Raw genomic sequence first — 6,000 nt, forward strand, 5'->3', positions numbered from 1 at the left:
ATAAAGTATATAGGACTCTATATTACTTGCCCAGAGTTATCGTAACAGTAATATAGACAGTGCATTTGTTACTTAAGTTAAAGGAGTTTTGTTTTGTTTTGTTTTCTGTTTATAAATTAATTTGGATCTTTCACTGAACAAGACTAGGATCTATTCCCTCTAATGCCGAAGAAGGCTCTTTCTACTGATGTCATGTTTGTGTCTACATAGGGAAAACAAGGTTGATCTTTACTCCTGTTAATATGCAATGTTAATACTCCTGTTAATGGCAATATTTACAACAGTTTAACAAGAAAGGAGCTAAAAGAGGACCTAAGCCTTCATTGTGTTACCTTCCCTCAGCTCCTGCTGTCTACAGAAAAAACTTGAATTTCCATGAATCTCACAAGATTCATTCTTATTCTAACAAGGTAAAAATTGTTTATTTGTGAGCTAGCAATACATTCAGCAGGCTCTTACTGAGCATCCCCACCTTGGAACAGACACAAAAACCTATAGTTGAAGTAGATGTGGTTGGGTGTCTACCAGCCAGGTGTACTAATCATTGAGATAAAGATATTCATTAAAATGAATACTTAATAAATAAATGAATTAAAATGAATCCTAACAAAGGACTTTTAAAATCCAGTTACAGTTCTCACTGTAAGATGACTCCTGTGCAGATGTCACTCTTCTGCCCATACTAGCTGACAAAAGTAAATTAATCCTTTTCTAGTCAGCTGTCTCTCTGACACCATAAACAAAAAAGGGTGCTTACAGATTCTGCAAATGAGCAAGACAAGACAGAAGTATGTTTCAAAAAAAAAAGAAAAAAAAAAAAAAAAGAAAAAAAAAAAAAAGAAAAAGATTCTTAGTATCCCCAGGATAAAATATATAATAGTAATATATATATAAAGTATAAAAAATATAAAATATATAATATATGTATAAATATATAAAGCATAAAATAGTTGCAATACAAACAGCTCCAACCACCTTGAGGTAATGAGGTACGCATTGGTCTCCAAGCGCTGACACTGAGAAATTGCAATTATTATTAAGTTGGACTTGGCTATATTTCATTACACAGATATTTATTTTTCTCTTCTGAAGTGCAATATATAGCTGTCACCCTAAACTCAGAACACACCAAAGTTTTTAAAGAACTTGAGCACATTACTGAAGTCACATTGCAACAACTCTAATAAATTGCACCTGTGGACTCCTCTCTGGTTTATTTATATATCCTATCACAGGTTATTAACAGAAAATAACCCACTGAGATACAACATTCTTGTTTACAGTGAGATTCTGGTAGTGACAGCGGGAATATAAAGCGTAAAATCAACAGGGAACATAGAACTAATAAAAAGACATGGGTCTATAAAGCAGGAAAAAAAAAAACATCACACACACAAAACAAAACAAAACACAAAGCCAACTGTGAAGGCAAAAATGAAATAAAATAAACTTCCATCGTAAAACAATCAAAATCTACAGTATATTTATAGATACCACGGAGAACAAATACACACTGAGTTTATATATTTATGGGTGCCTGACTAGAAGTCAGTAAATCTGTGATCTATTCAGAATCAAAACTTAATCAGCAAACAGAAAGTCATATATATATATATAATAATAAAAAAAAGACCCAGTGAGCCAGTGAGAAAACTCTTGTGTCAAAGAAAGAGAGAGAGAGAGAGAGAAAGAGAGAGGGAGAGGGAGAGGGAGAGGGAGAGAGAGAGAGAGAGAGAAAGAGAAGGAAGGGAGGAAGGAAGGAAGGAAGGAAGGAAGGAAGGAAGGAAGGAAGGAAGGAAGGAAGGAAGGAAGGAAGGAAGGAAGGAAGGAAGGAAGGAAGGAAGGAAGGAAGGAAGAAAAGGAAACCAAGAAGCTTTTGAAACTCTTTGGAGTTGTTATTCCCCTTAGAATGGTTTTCAGATGAACATCTGACATCTCTACAGCTATTTTGATACATTATTTGGATAGATACCATAAATATATTAAACATTCTGTTACTCGTCATCGGAAGTCCTCTTTGTGATACCAAGAGAAAAAATTACCTCAGAAAATAATTAGAATGTGGATACAGTGATTTTTTTATACATCATACTGTATTCTACAGAATTTATTCTGTAAAGCTCCTTGTTGTTCCACCACGCTCCACATCACACTTGATATTATGCTTCTCTATACCTGCATTCAGTATCACCTTGGTTTCTAAGGGACAGAAGGATATGTAAAGAAGAAAAGAAATTTTTTAATTAAAACAAGAGGTAGGGAATGTCTTTTGTTACTCTTCAGTGTCTGTAGAAAACAAAAATGCTATTTTTTTTTTAGAAAATTTAACAAATTATAATGTACCATCATTCACTGGAACAGGCTGCCCAGGGAAGTGGTGGAGTCACCATCCCTGGAAGTCTTCAAAAGACGTTTAGATGTAGAGCTTAGGGAAATGGTTTAGTGGGGACTGTTAGCGTTAGGTCAGAGGTTGGACTCGATGATCTTGAGGTCTCTTCCAACCTAGAAAATTCTGTGATTCTGTGTGATTCTGTGATCTATCAAAATAAATGAAAGGCAGAAATATTTCTTAACAATAAGCACTATATACTGAGGCTGTATGTTACATATATGCATACATACATTATGTACATAGCCACAAGGTACTGGTGAGGCTTATAAAGGCTAAACTTTGGTATAAGGCACAAAGTTACATCCTCATCTCATCTTTATCTCACAATGAAATAGCATGTTCCCATGATAAGACAAGCTTACATATCTATCAATCCCAGAGTACCTTGCAATGCAGAGAAAAAAGTCCTGAGGTCTGAAGATGGCATAGAGTTCACATCTATGTCACAAGGGGGAAAATAGCAAGAGAAATAAAGAAGGGGAAAATATTGCTGGACAGCTATTGAGAATCCAGTCCTGCTTCTCCTCTGAATCAAGGCTCTGTGGTTCATACAATGTACTCTTTGATATGATTGTCCCTTAGTTATTTCACCATCCCTGCACTGAGTAACCAGACAATCACTCTGAAAACCTTCCCTGCCCTTAACAGCATGTTGTGGTTTGGTTCAGACAGGACGTCACTCAGTGCACCTTTGCATAAGAGTTAGATGCTTAAGAGTGGGAAGGATTTATAGTGCAAATAATATTCTTCTTATATCTTTTCTAACTTTGGCTGTCTGAAGTAAAATATAATAAACTAAATTTTACAATACTGCTCTCAGTTAAACAAATACTGCTCTCAATTAAACAATACTGCTTTCTGGGTTACCCACTGACCTGTCACCTCTGTATTACAGTAGTATGATTAAACCTGATCACCAGCTCCTCTGGATCTGCATACCTTGTGGGATAACTTTACTGAATGCTTTGCATAGATCACTGCCTGGCATTCTGCAGCTCTAGAAAGCAGTATGCTGCATTTCTGCATTGCTGTTATCAATTTTTATTTATTTTTATTTATTTATTTATTCTTCATTCTGAACCACAAACTACTTCAAAATATTGTCTGAAAGGCTGAAGTAGAGAAACACCTATGTTATTATTTTTTTTCAACTAAAAAAGGAAAACCATCATTGTTACAAATAGCTTCAGTTTGTGTATCAGCTCCAGCTTCACCCCTCCCAATGAGCATAAATATCTGATTTATTCACTTAAAAAAACAAGCAAACAAAAAAAAAACCTTAAAGTCACTTTCTATAGCAGTGGTGATGGAAGTGATATAAACTGGGTTTAAGTTTCATCCCTTGTGAGATATTTTCCTAGAAGAAATACAACCTTCTTGTAGGTTTGTGAAGAAAGTAATTTTTTACTTTCTAATTTTTACTAAAATATAGTGTTCAAAATCGTCTGCAGTATTTTCTGTGCTCCTCTATGTGACTGACCTGTTCAAAGATGATGGATATACATATTGTAAGCAAAGTGTATTAGTATTTTTAGTTTTATTTGATTCCTTTCCACTCTACCAAATACCATCCTGTCTTCAACAAATCTAGGATATGAACTTCTTTGATTGAAAACAGTTATCATTTTTGTTTGCCTCAGGAAAGTGCTAAAAAGTAGAGTAACCTGCACATCACAGAATCACAGAATCACAGAATTTCTAGGTTGGAAGAGACCTCAAGATCATCGAGTCCAACCTCTGACCTAACGCTAGCAGTCCCCACTAAACTATATCCCTAAGCTCTACATCTAAACGTCTTTTGAAGACTTCCAGGGATAATGCACTTTGTTTCACTTCATCCAATATATATTGTTCTGAATTTAAAATTAAGTAATTATCAGTCATAATTTTTAGAAAAAGTATCTTTTTTTTTTTTTTTTTTTTTTTTTTTTTTTTTCTTAAGCAGTGACATGCAAATTAATTGCCAAATCAGAAATGGCCACCTAATCTACAGTATAATGTTATTAATATTTATAGTGGGTAATTTTGCTTAGCTCATATGTATCTGGTGCATTTAAAAGAAAGAAAAGAAAGAGAGAAAGAAGGAAGGAAGGAAGGAAGGAAGGAAGGAAGGAAGGAAGGAAGGAAGGAAGGAAGGAAGGAAGGAAGGAAGGAAGGAAGGAAGGAAGGAAGGAGGGAGGGGGGGAGGGAGGGAGGGAGGAAGGAAGGAAGGAAGGAAGGAAGGAAGGAAGGAAAGAAGGAAGGAAGGAAGGAAGAAGAAAGAGAGAAAGAGAGAAAGAGAGAAAGAGAGAAAGAAAGAGAGAAAGAGAGAAAGAAAGAGAGAAAGAGAGAAAGAGAGAAAGAGAGAAAGAAAGAGAGAAAGAGAGAAAGAGAGAAAGAGAGAAAGAGAGAAAGAGAGAAAGAGAGAAAGAAAGAAAGAAAGAAAGAAAGAAAGAAAGAAAGAAAGAAAGAAAGAAAGGTAGGTCCCTGGAGACACAACATCTCATTTTCAATTCAGTTGGCAAGAACACTAATTATGTTATCACATATTCAGCAGTATTCAGCAAAGTTATTTATTCATTCATCCTTTAAGACTCAGGATGTCTGGCAGGTCAATACCAATAAGCACTACCTCGAGAATCTCAGATGATGATAAGTATGGTATACAAACAAAATGAGATATATAGCTGTTTGAAAAAGGAAAAAAAAAAATTTCACAAAGAAACTAAACATTTGAGATTAGCCTCCTTGCTTGATTGAAGATGTTTACTTGATTGAAAATATTTCCATGAACAAACCAAAAAAAAAAAAAAAAAAAAAAAAAAAAAAGCTTTAATGGACATAAAAGACAAAAGAGAGAAGAAAGAAGAGAATATATACTGGTTGGTCTGCAAATCACAGAGAGTGAGATTATAAAGGACACAATGGAGCCAAAAGTCAACATGTCAAACAAGAAGCTATATGATTTGATACTTTGTCGTGTGTGCTGTGCTCACCTTCACTGATTGTGAAGCAAACCAATGAAATTCCAGAACAGTCTTCTTTTCCATTTTTTTTTTTTTAACAGTATTTGGCATTAAATTAGAGCTTCTGTCTCTCACAGCATTGAAAGAGAAATTGGGAAAATAAGGAGGAAAAACAGAAAAAGTTGAGACCTGTACTAACATTTTATTGTCTGTTCTGAGGAATGGGAGCTTCACCAATGTGCTGTTTAAACAAGACAGGAATAAATTAAAACTCCAAGTATAAGTTTAAACAGCAATCATACAAGTGACAGTGTTATAGAAAACATCTGATCTCAATTCAGGGAGAGAGAGATACTCGTACTTGGATACAAGTAAGACAGCAGAGTTCTTATATGAAGTCTTTATTAGGATTCTCAACATGATCTTTTATAACACAGAATGAGATGAGCAAGGGAAATCAGAAGAGAGTAGACTGAAAAAGAGATAAATAGAAAGGACTTTAAGGACTTTTGGCAGGAGTGAGAAACTACAACACATAAAACATATTTTAAAAGGGTGGGGGGAGGGGGGCAGGGATAGGGGAGGACCAAAGCTACAGATGAAACAGGAATAAGTTTGGATGAAGGATGAGCAGGGTAGGAAACTTGGGATTGTTTCAGAGCC

This window comes from Aythya marila (genome assembly GCF_965140915.1).
Source record: "Aythya marila genome assembly, chromosome: 5".
Lineage (NCBI taxonomy): Eukaryota > Metazoa > Chordata > Aves > Anseriformes > Anatidae > Aythya > Aythya marila.